This window comes from Melopsittacus undulatus, chromosome 1, assembly GCF_012275295.1.
Source record: "Melopsittacus undulatus isolate bMelUnd1 chromosome 1, bMelUnd1.mat.Z, whole genome shotgun sequence".
Classification (NCBI taxonomy): domain Eukaryota; kingdom Metazoa; phylum Chordata; class Aves; order Psittaciformes; family Psittaculidae; genus Melopsittacus; species Melopsittacus undulatus.
Genome location: NC_047527.1, coordinates 18,160,775 through 18,173,995, shown reverse-complemented (window position 1 = coordinate 18,173,995; position 13,221 = coordinate 18,160,775).

Here is a 13,221-nt window from a genome sequence, read left to right as displayed (position 1 = left end):
CTTTAGAAAACAGGTGGGCAGGAGAATTAAAATCCAAATGCAAAGACAGACCTGCACATGGGTCAGTCCCCAATATCAATACAGGCTGGGGGATGAATGGATTGAGAGAAGCCCTGCAAAGGGCTTGAGAATATTGGTGGATTAAAAACTGGACCAGAGCCAGCATTGTGCACTTGTGGCCCAGAAAGCCAACCGTAAGCTGGGCTGCATCAAAAGGAATTTGGCCAGCAGGTCACGGGAGGTACATCTGCCCCTCTCCTCTGCTCTTGTGAGATCCCACCTGCAGTACTGTGTTCAGCTCTGATGCCCTCAATACAAGAGGAATGTGGAGCTGTTGGGACGAGTCCAGAGGAGTTCAGGAAGAAGTTCAGGGCAGCTTGGCTCTGGAGGCAGGCTGAGAGAGCTGGGGCTGTTCAGCCTGGAGAAGTCTCTGAGGATACCTTAGAGCAGCTTCCAATGCCTCAGGGGGGCTACAAGTAATCTGGAGAGGGGCTTTTTACAAGGGCAGGTAGTGACAGGGTGAGAGGGAATGGCTTTAAACTGACAGAGGGGAGATTGAAATGAGATCTTATGCAGATCTCATTACCCCTGTGAGGGTGGTGAGGCACTGAATGGACTGCCCACAGAAGCTGTGGCTGTCCCATCCTTGGCAGAGTTCAAGGCCAGGTTGGATGGGGCTTGGAGCAACCTGCTCTAGTGGAAGGTGTCCCTGCTCATGGCAGGGGGTTGGAACTGGATGAGCTTTAATGTCCCTTCCAACTATTCTATGATTCAATGATCTCTGATTCAATTATTCTGACTGGCCTTAGTTCAAATGAGTTCTAATTCCCCAAACAGAATAACACCCTTAGTTTGCTTGTCAAATGTGTTGATCCTGTTTTTCTATTCAGATGGGTTGTATAACATATCAACAGATCTCACTGAAACATTTCACAAATGCTAAAAAGAACAGCAGCTGGAGCTAAGCATTTTCCTAGTATTTTCATAGCAATAGTTTACATTAGAGGTCCTCAGAGAATTAACTGAAAAATTCTGTTACCATATTTATGAAATACTGGAAAATGAGAGAAAGATGAGAAGACTATGAATATCATTATTACATATAAAAAAGAGCAAAAGGGAAGCATTGCTTCATGTTGGTCCTGGGCAAAAAAAGGAGAATAATTAATTTGTGATTCTGGCAACACAAATCAGAGGTTAAAAATAAAGCCAGTAGCTATCAGGCTGTCTTTATAGGAAGAATATCTTATGAGAAAGACTCATTAGGTAGAGTGAACAGTAACATCAAAAATATACAGCCAAATTCAAAGAAGAACATCTGGGACAAATAATAAAGCTCTGCCAAAAGGATGGGAAACTGTTTCGGAAATCAGTTAAGAGAAAAAATACCTTGGACCCATGGTAGTGAATGTCTCAATGTGAGTTCTTAGACCACGACTGTGGTTAAGAGAACTAATGCTGAAGTGGAAAGTTTAGCTGAAATAGTGGAGTGATCTTGCCTGTATACACAGTGTAAGATTTCTGCTGGAACAGTGTGTTCAGTTCTACCGGGGGAGAGTTCAAGGGAGATGTTATTTTCATCAAAGCATTTATTTAATCTGACTTCTGATAAGAATTGTGTGATCTGTTTGTACTGGACAGATCCCTGTCAGTACTACTCAGTGAAATGCAAGCCAGAAGGCAACCTGAAGCACTGCACACCCTCAGATGTTTGTGTAGCAGCCTATGTACTTAGAAAGAACTTGCCTGGCTTCAGGCATCTGAAGTTACTGCATGGAATCATGAGATATATAGAGGCAGAGCAATGGCAAGCAGGCACACCCATGCCTGTGCCTCTGCTGGAGATGGAGATGTGAGGAAGAACCTGTGCCTGGATTTATGATTTCCTCATCTAGGAGTCCCAGAGCTCTGCCAAAACCCATGACACAGCTCTGCATCCAAACAATTTGCAAAATATAGGAAATGTGGGTTTAAGTGCAGTTTGGATCTGCTTTTAAAACACAGTGTAAACACATTAAAAAAATCTACATAAACAATTACTCAACTGCCTGACCACCACAGGCACTCCCATCAAAGGCTAGTCTGAGTGGCACAGACATACCCTGTGAGTTTTAGACTATAGCTGTGCCTGAGCTCCACTAGAACAAACCTGGTATTCCTATACAGATCGGATTTATCAAATTCATAAAATGGTTGTATATAACAGGACACATATTTTGGTAATCTCTGAGAAGGTTGCCCAAAGAGGTGGTAAATGCTCCATCCCTGGCAGTGTTCAAGGCCAGGCTGGACAGAGCCTTAGGGGACATGGTCTAGTGGAAGGTGTCCCTGCCTATGGCAGGGGAGTTGGAACTTGATTATCTTAAGGTCCTTTTCAACCCTAACTTTTCTATGATTCTATGATTCTAACTTGATCCAGTGGAAGAGTTTAGGAACAGCCTTGTTATGAGTCCTGGAATTCAACCATCTGAGTTGAGTAACTGTAGCTTACTGTACCATGTGGCTTTTTTTACGTAATGTAAACTCTGTGTGCAGTAGGGCTTGGGGAGTGGCTGTGGTGAGGTCCTGAAAAAGTTGATGGCATGCAGCTATTTCTCCTAGCTGAGCCCTGGTATAGTTTGTAACTCTGGTTGCTTTAGGGTTTAGTGTGGCATTGCCAAAGCATGAATACTCAAGGAAGACAGATTATTCAGAGATGGGCTCATACCTAATGACTCCTACCTAGTTTTGAAAGATTCTTTCCTTTGGAGCAAGTGTTCTCCACTTTTATCTTGGCTCAGTGGCCATCAGCCAACCACCATTTAAACTGGAAGATACAGATTTGACAGAGACTTGATTTTTCATATTAAATGTGAATGAGTGAGCAAGTAGCAGAGGCATTCAGTGGTTAATTATTTCTGAATGCTGCATCTCCTGGGTTTTCAATCTTTTTTCCGCCTTATTTTCCTCAGTACCTTATGCATGTTTTCATGGTGTATAGCGCTTGCAGCACAGAACAGGGAGAAAAAGCATTTTATTGGGAATCTGGACTGAACTGCCACTTGGAGAGGGATAGCTGACATTTTTAGCTTTTTCTGGAGACAAGTGTCTGTTGATGAATACAGCACTTGTGAAGGGAGTTTTATGACCCCAGAATGAGTGTCTGAGAAGTGTCTTCCCATTTATCTTGCACACCTACTTGGGTCCCTCCTTTCTGAGGAGTGGAAGATTTATTTCTGAGGTAGTTTTATTCTGTTCTTACCCTGCAGGTACAGAGGAGTCTGATGCGGCTGGATGGCCACATGCAAAGAGTTGTGGTCAACGGCTCAATGTCCAGCTGGAGACCAGTAACGAGTGGTGTCCCTCAGGGATCGGTGTTGGGACTGGTCTTGCTCAACATCTTTGTCACTGACATGGACAGTGGGATTGAGTGCACCCTCAGCAAATTTGCCGATGACACCAAGCTGTGTGGTTCTGTTTATACACTAGAGGGAAGGAATGCCATCCAGAGGGACCTTGACATGCTTGTGAGGTGGGAAGATGCCAACCTCATGAAATTTAACCATGACAAGTGCAAGGTCCTACACCTGGGTCGGAGCAATCCCAGGCACAGCTACAGGTTGGGCAGAGAAGGGATTCAGAGCAGCCCTGTGGAGAAGGACTTGGGGGTGTTGGTTGATGAGAAAATGAACATGAACCGGCTTCAGTGTGCGCTTGCAACCCAGAAAGCCAGCCGTATCCTGGGCTGCATCAAAAGGAACGCGACCAGCAGGTCAAAGGTGGTGATCCTGCCCCTCTACTCTGCTCTTGTGAGACCTCACTTGGAGTATTGTGTGCAGTTCTGGTGTCCTCAACATAAAAAGGACATGGAACTGTTGGAACAAGTCCAGAGGAGGGCCATGAGGATGATCAGGGGACTGGAGCACTTCCCATATGAAGACAGGTTGAGAAAGTTGGGGCTGTTCAGCCTGGAGAAGGCTGCGTGGAGACCCCATAGCAGCCTTCCAGTATCTGAAGGGGGCCTACAGGGATGCTGGAGAGGGACTCTTCATAAGGGACTGTAGTGATAGGACAAGGGGTAACAGGTTGAAACTTAAACAGCAGAGGTTTAGACTGGATATAAGGAAGAAATTCTTTCCTGTGAGGGTGGTGAGGTACTGGAATGGGTTGCCCAGGGAGGTTGTGAATGCTCCATCCCTGCTGGTGCTCAAGGCCAGGTTGGATGAAGCCTTGGGTGATATGGTTTAGTGTGAGGTGTCCCTGCCCATGGCAGGGGTGCTGGAACTAGATGATCTTAAGGTCCTTTCCAAACCTAACTATTCTATGATTCTATGTTTCTGATTCTATGATTTCAAAAGCTCTTTGGTGTGGGAAAGAAAAAGGATGCAGTGACACCTGTATATCTGAAAGTTCCCCAGGAACTGGAGCACACTCTTGCAGAGGCCTTTAGGTGAGCTTCAAATTGGTTGATGTCATTTAATACGGTTAAGAGGATAAGCCCTCACTGACCTTGAATCTAACACGGTTCTTATGAGCATTCCCCTTTGAATCAAAGTAATGTCTTGCCAATTCACACATGCTTCTGGCAAAATGTAATGATTGGAATGAGGACAAATTTAACCAATTTATGGGAACACTTGCACAGGAGCAAAAGGCAGAATAAGAGACTGTCATGGTGCAGAAGGAGTTGATGTCTAGAATGTCTGTACAGGCTCTGTTGTATGAGCCTGAGAGCACAGCGTGTGATGTAGCCAAGTGAGATTTGATATAGGAGGTGATGATCCCTGGAGGCAGACACAAGGTAATGGGGAAAGGTTATCTAGGGTGCAGATGTGATCCAAGGCACTGCTAGCCAAAATGATATGATTTCGCATGCTCAGTATAAGAAGCATGAATCTACCCAAACTGTCACTGAAGTAAGAAAACCAGCATAAATTATATACAATTGCCAATGTCAGTAGCTATTCAACTCAAGGGGAGAGCAGAAACTGTGTTAGCAGAGCACTATAATTGGAATTCAGGATAATTGAATTCAATTTTAACCGCATTTCACAAGTAACAGCAATGAAGAATGGTCAACACAGAGCGTTTTCACCTCGTGTCCTTTTACAGGACAAAAATATGAAAAATACTTCCCTCCCAAAATTAGACTTCAAAAGAATCTTAAAAAGTCTTTTATCTTAATCAACTTATTAAGTACTGTATCAGTTCTTAGGGGCTTGCTTTAATAAAAAATTTGGGATATGCATAGATTTATTCAGTACTGTGGTTCTGTGTTGAGTAAGTAGAAATTTGTATATGGATATTCATGTATAAATCAGTTCATAAAAACATGAATAGCACCAAAGAGGAACAAAAACATGGTTTTTATTTATTCAGGAGATGATACAGCGTTTATATTTTGGTCTTGTCCTTCCAAGACTGGTCTTTCTTCTGTCAGCTTCACAGTATTAATATATATGCACCAAGGATCACATCATAGTTACACTCATTCTCCCATCCTTTCTCCTTTCTGCTTTATTGATGTTCTTGGCTAGACACGTACGCAGCAGTACCCTTCACATAGGCTTTCTCTGGGAACATTCAGAGCCTGACCTATAAGCAGGGACAAGACCTTTTGATATGTTTTTGTTTCAGTATCTATTGTGATGTGGTCTTGAACAGGGCCTTGAAGTGCTGCTCCATGTAAACAATAGATGGTAATAGGAGTAAATTATAAAGCTTAATGCCTTCAGCATCAGAAAGATTGTCAGGGTGCCAGCTGAGCTATAAAATCTTCAAGTAATCAACAGTTTGTGTAGTCCTTCATGACTTTCAAATCACTGGTATAAGGATTTTGGAGAAGTGTGTACTTGGCTTACATGTATGGTTCCTGACAGGTACATTTCTGCTTGATAACATCCCCCATATGAATTTTTTATGTTGTTACCATCCTCTTAATCCCTCTCAATAAGATAATTGAGCTAAATGGGGTCAATTAAAAGGCAAAAGACACTTTTTTATCTAGGCATCTACTTTCAGACAATGGTAGGGTCATGTTTTCCACAACTGTCAGTAAATAACAGTGATACTGGTTTGATATAAAGGCTTGTGAAGCTGAGAACACTGAATATGCAAAGGGCAGAAGTGCTCCACTTCCACAGAAGATGTGTGTTTTTAGGGCTGCTGGATAAACTTGCTTAGAAATGTTAAGAGAAAATGAGATTTTTAATCTTAATTTTACATTTGAATGTAAATAAAATTACTTACAGTTTACTTACATAAAATTTTATTTATATCATAAGTTTGTAATTTATATAATTTTTCTCTAAAGGCAGACAAGATAAACAAGAAAATATTTTCTACTGATACTGAATTGCCAACCACGTCAAATATGCTGTTGATTTATAGTCTGGTTATTTAGCTGAAAGAAGTGGGTCCAGTTTGAGCCGTGGATTTACATTATGGGTAACAGTTAAAGACTACATAGAATCATAGAATAGTTAGGGTTGGAAAGGACCTTAAGATCATCCAGTACCAACCCCCCCGCCATGGGCAGGGACACCTCACACTAAACCATGTTACCCAAGGCTCTGTCCAGCCTGGCCTTGAGCACTGCCAGGAATGAATATTCACAACTTCCTTGGATAGCCTATTCCAGTGCCTCACCTTACCTTTTTGCCCAGACTCAGCTGTGTTTCACAGACATTGCTTGCTCTCTAGACAAGGCCCTTTGGCTGTAGCCTGGCATGATGCACAGCTCCTGGTGAGATATGTGCTGGCTCATGCTGTTTTGTTCCAAGCTTGATGGAGGCTCTCAGCCAGCAGTCCACAGCTGCACATGTCTGACACCCAGTCCCCTGGCTCAATTTAACCACTAATTGCACCAAGTGCCTCTTGAAATGCAGGGGGAGCAGGGGCGCAGCAGGGCAGATTCCCCTGGCATTTCCCCCCAGCCACCCCATAATAAACTAGCAGTGGGAACTGCAAAAAAGAAAGCTGCATTGTAAGACTGTAACCCACAGGCAAGGCAGGGATCAGTGTAAGTCAGGGGATGGAGAGGAAACCTGTCAGAACTGATTCCATGTCCTACTCCCTGCAGGAGGTGCCCTGGGTCCAGTGCCAGCTGGCACAGCTGGATGTCAGCATCCCCTGATGCAGCACAGAGCAGGTACTGGCCAAGATTCAGCTGAGGAAAGACTATAGGACTTGATCAAATATTTCTGAAATATTATTTAATCCCATAGTCCTTCTATATCCATAACTAACAGCATAGCTGAAAGGTTGCATCCTGCCCTGCTGTTCCTACCTGAAGTAAATGCTAAGCTTTGAAAATCATTTACTGAGGAATTCTTCTAGATACTAAGAGTAACTTAAATGAATACAAGCGTTGTGCAACCACTGCTGATAGGAATTTCAGAAGATTCAAAACCCTGATCAGTAAAAGCATCTGTTATTAAAAATAGCTTTTTACACATTTGCTCTCCTGATTTTCTTTATATGTTGCTTATTAATTGGGATGTCGGAAGATCAGTGGGCCTTTTAACTGATGTGGGAGGTAACCAACACAGAGTCAACCTCTTAGGTTGAAAATTGTTTATTTCCTTTGTAAAAGTACATTTAAGTATAAGTGGTAGAGTCCCTTTCTTATTCCATATACCTCTTTTTTTGGTATTTTGTTGGATATATATATATTGTAAGTATTAGAGACTACCATTACTGTTTACTGTGGGCTTGAACTGAGTTTATAGTAGTCAAGAGCACCCACTCAACCCATCTGAAGCACTGGTATTAAATCTTCGTGGAATGCAGGTTTAACCCACATGAACATGTGATCCCAGAAATGCACGAGCCTGATGCAAGGATTTCCATTCAGTTTGTCAGCAGCTCTGCACTGACAAGTCTGCAGGCTCTGGACTCAGTCCAGCATTAAAATTATATCACTGCTGGAAGATAACTGAAAAATAAAGTCTGCATAAACAATACTCAGGTAATATCCAGTGTTCTTTTTAATGGCATCAGCAGAGTTAAAAGAAACCTACTTGTAGCCTGGGCTCCAGAGAGAGCTTGTGACAGAATGAAAGATAGCTTGCTGAAACCTACTGTAAGCAAATACCACAAGCTGTGCCAAACAATTATATTAGTTTCACTGTAAACATAATACTGAATAGAAAGAAAGGACTTGCATATTCTGTCACCATTGTTTTTAAATGGTACCTCCATGAAGAAGGCAGGCAATCATTTGGCTAAAAAGTCATTAAATCATAATCTGTACAAGTATCCAATGCAGACAGAAGTTTTAGGGGCTTGGCTTATCTTATAAGGAAAAATGGATCTGAATATCACATTTGCTTCCTAATATTGTTTAGGAATGTTTATAAACCCTGTTGTTATTTCAGAATTTAATTTTCATGATGTTTTAAACACTGGTTGGTTGCTCTGATCCTGTATGCATACAGAATCTTTTTCTACTTTTGATTTAGAAATGCTATGGTGTAATGCATCTGCTATTTGCAACAAAGCAGAAAAAAAAGGATTAGTGTTTCGTTTATGCCTAGTACATCATAATATTTGTAACTCTATAAATGGATTTCTGTGAACACTGCTGAAGTGGTGAGGTTATACACACTTAAAACATCAGGTGAGGGATACATGTGTCAAAACCTACTATTTCTGAGGTGGTCTTGCCAAAAGATACTAAGTTTTGTATGCTTGTCTAAGAAAAAATAGGCTGTCAGCTGGTCTGAGATGACATTCTCCTGGCTCAGGGCCCTGGATGCAATTTCTTATCAGATCCAGTGCTTTTTCAAACACTCTGTGTCCCTAACCTGACCTCAACCTCCAGAGAAACTCCCTTTTCCACCACAGCAGATGAAATTGGGCTTGAGTGAAGAATACAGAGCTTGAGCGCAAGGGGGATTTATCTTTAGAGTTTGTCAGAACACACTGCCAAGAGTTTTGATTTCAGAGCTGAGTTCAACTTTTTCTTTAAGGAACCATTTGTTTTTGCCAGCTGGGAATCTTCACAAATACTCAGTTTGAGCAGTACTTCATCAGGAGCACAAATATCCCTAGGGTTTTATATAGATATGTATTTCAAAAGTTTGCAAATTGGTTTATATGTTGCCTCAAATATCATGTATTGGAATGCATCTTTCCATTGTACCTTAAAAAACTTTTTTTTAGTCTATGATGAGCCAGAAATATCCATATGTCACTAATCCCAGAGTCTAATCCCACCAAAAGTTACTGAATGTGCCTTTTGTTTTGCTTTACACAGCAAATCATTCATTACATTTCAGGATTCACTTATTTATCTTCTCCCAGGTACTGTATAATTTCTCATCTCTTGTCTACTTCAGTGTGCAAGAAATATTAGTTCAGAAATCTGAAGTCTGTTTTAATCTAAGGTAAGAACATATATGGATTTTAGTTTTTTGTAGGATTTTTGTGCTTCATAGGGTAGAACACTGACAAGGGTCCACTTTCAATGATAGGCAACTAATAGCATCAGCAGAGGTGTTATTTCTTACTTCTCCAGTTAGAATCTCTCACATGGTGTAGACATAGCAAAAGTAATTACATCTCTTCCTGGATTCATATTGCAATGTGTCACAAATGCTGTTCATGCTCCCTGTCTTTTTCCCAGTTCTTAGAGATGCCACTTCTAGCTTTTCTAAATGATCATTTATTTAAGCTCTTATTGAAGCCCTTGTGAGCATTCTCCAGCTCCTTGTTAGAAATCACTATTCACTTCCTGATAAGACTACAAAGAATATATGAACAATATGAAATTTTCCCATTCAAAAAATGCTTTTAGGTTAAAGAGTCTGACCTCATTTAATATTTAAAATAGTGGTAATATTAGCTAAACCTGAACTCACTTTGTTCTAGGGAATGAAGAAATGAAGTGGTAGCTTTTTCTGTCGAGCAGTCAGGAAGATTTCATAGGAGGTGATGTAATGTTTCTAATAATAGGACTTTTTATCATCTTCCTGCAGGTTCTGGATCTTGGCAAATTTAGTTGTAATAATCATAAATGCATTTGAAATGTTCTAAGTGGCACAGATTCTTTTGCTTCTAATAGGAATGTTGGATCAGTGTGACAGAAGCCTTGGTTCTGGAGGCAGTGATGTGCCATGTGCATAACCTGGAGCTATGTAAATGCATGTGCCTATCTGGAGATGCTCAGACTTTCTGTCCCTGCACACAATAAACCAGCTTCTTTCCTAAAGTCAATGCATCTGTGTTGGTTTTCTCCTTTGTCAATATATCAAATAATATTCTCTGTAAGTGGTAATAAATTTTTTTTCTAGTACTGAGTGCTTCAACTACACCTATGTTGTTTCTGTCATAGGATACATGTCTAACTTGCTCTTAGAAGTCTCCAGCAATGGTTTCCATAATCTCCCCAACTAAATTATTCTTCCACTCTTAATTATTTTTACTAGGTGTTTGGTGTGAACTTTCTGTGCTAAAAGTGTTGAACTCATTGTTTCTTGTCCTGTCCACCGTAGCCATGAAGGACAAAGGGCCCTTTCTGTCTTTATGTCAATTTTTTATGCACTTGAATAGTGCCCTCTACTTATATTTTATGCAAGCTTTTGTTTGAAGGTCTTGACTTACAGTCCCATCACACCTATAAACAGCTCTGTGTTTTTTAATGGTCATATGACAGTGGAGTTAGCTTGTGTTTCAGAGCAGTCCTGCTCCTTTACTGTACAACTGCTGCCTATCGACTTCTTCCTCATTCTGTGTATCTCATTATTTCTCCATTAATTTTCATTTATCCTTCTTAGAAAATCAACCTATTATACTGAGATGATACAACTTGTTCAAAGCACTGGCAGTTCCATTCAGCTTGGAGTTGTCTGCACATTAATAATATATTGCTTATTTCATCATGCAGGCTATTAACGGAACTGCTTACCAGACCCAGGGCCAATCCCTGAGGGCCCTATTGAAATACATGCTGCAGTTTTCCCAGTGAACCATTGATAAATGTCCTCCTAATGGGATTTCGTAACTGTTTTTGCACCCAGTCAGTGATATTTTCACCTCTATTATGTGTTTTAGCTTGCTTTGAGAATGCAGTGTCAGTGCAGTGTCCAAAGGAGTACTAAAATCAAAATATATGACTCCAGCTGTTTCTGTCTTACCCACAGGCCTGTCATCCCATCACAAAGGAATTTATATTGTCTTGGCATAATTTATTCTTAAGTAATCCATATTGGCTTTTAATCATCTCCTGTTGCTCGAGATACTTACAGACAGTATGTACAAAAATGACCATTTTGATTAGGACTGTGAGGAAATAGAGGTGAGACCAGCACTGTGGCTGGCTCCCAGATGAATGTTGGTGGATATTATCAGAATAAAATCTACCTCTGTAGGCTCTACATCCCAGTTGCCCTTCAGACTACCTCAGAGGCCATTGCTGCCTAAGAGGTTAGTAACAAGGCTGTATCTGTGCCAGTCAGCCCTTGTGCCGGGGACAGATTCTTGGCATGTTTCATCAACTCTTTGGTTTACAGCTTCAGTCTTCTTAACCTCTTGCATCCCTTTTCAGGGCTGAGATCTTTCACAGTTATCACCAGTGCTAACCACTTGATTGGCAAGTGAACTTTTTAGCGAAGTGAAACTTAGCATCATCATTTGTTCATGCTACTGAATGGCAGAGTAACAGTTGGTTTTTCTCTTATTATTGAAGTACTCCAAATGTCCCTTGCTAGTTGCATCACTTTTTTTTGCTATCACTTGTATTACAGTAATAAGTTTGCAATTAAAGCCTGTCTTCTGGTAGCCCTTTTAGAGCAAATTTCCACTGAAGTGTTGACTGAAGTGTTTATATTCACTAAAACTTGTGACAGCTTAATATGTATATTCATGTCACTACATATTAAAACATGATGCCTGACTATTATTTTTTTCAGAAAGTGGGCATCTTGAAGATGAGAACAAATACCATAAACCTATATATATTATCTGTATAATTCTATATAATAAATGTATTTATCTATCAACAAAGTGTGCACATGTTCTTTTTAAATAATAAATTCATCAAAATTGATTTCATTAAACTACCTAATTATAGAATTGATTTTACCACTTTAAAGAAAGAAAAATGGTTGTGGTGTTAGGTGGTAAATATATAGCAATATTTGAAAAGACAAAATAATTTGTAACTATGGTCTCCTGCATAGTAATATTAATTATGTCCACTAATATTACTCCAGATAAACAGATTTTTCTATGGAACTAAATAGGAATCCTTTCTCTGTATCAAAACCAGGAAATATACTGTCTTTAGAAGGAATGTCTCTGGCAGATCCTCATCCTATATGAGAAATGCAGTAAATAATGCTAAAGTTGAATGATTTAATTTAAGGGAAATAGATATAAGCTAAAATATCATACTGAAAGAAGGCTTTCAAGATTAAACAGGTATAAAAGTAGTGCTGTACTGTCAACGTTTACTTGGAAATTTTGGGGGTAAATCATTTTTTTTTCCTTTTTCAAATGCATGTTTGTTATAAGGCAAACACTTAAGCTAATGACAACCTCAGGAAGGCCACTGGAGCTCAGGCTGGGTGGCTGTGTGACAGTGTCCCACCTGCCAGCACTGCATGCATGAGAAAGAACACAAGGGCAGGGTTATGCATGCAGTGATATGTTTACAAATATTTTCTCAGCCTGTGGCAATTTGTAGATCAAGGGCTTTCCATAGCAGAGGTGAAGGTTTGATTCATGCATTTGCCCTGTTAAGGCTGGAGAATACAGATGAATGTACATGTGGAAGCTCCTGGCAATAATAAAAGCATGGGAGAAGGGAGCTCATAAACACTGAGTTATGTGCTGTATGTTTTCATAAATACTTATTAGCCTGGATATTTTATATGCCTGAATGCAAATGCCATCTTTCCTGGTTTTATATTTAATTATTACTGCTGGTTTTCACTTTCAGAGGTCAGAGGATCATAGCAGCATTTATAAAAGTACCGACAACATACTAATGTACTAGCATTTTTCTTTTCATGCATCTAAAAATACAAACATTCTAATTTAAAAGGTGAGATGATTCACTACTTTATTGAGCTATGTCCTATTTCAGAAAACTTCTGTTTCCAAATTCCAGGCTGCAGGCTAAGAAAAACAGTAAATTTGTTGTTTGGAACTTGGATGGATTGATTATTTGATGGAAAAGGAATTGGCTGGATGGTCACATCTAAAGAGTTGTGGTCAATGGCTCAATGTCTAAATGGA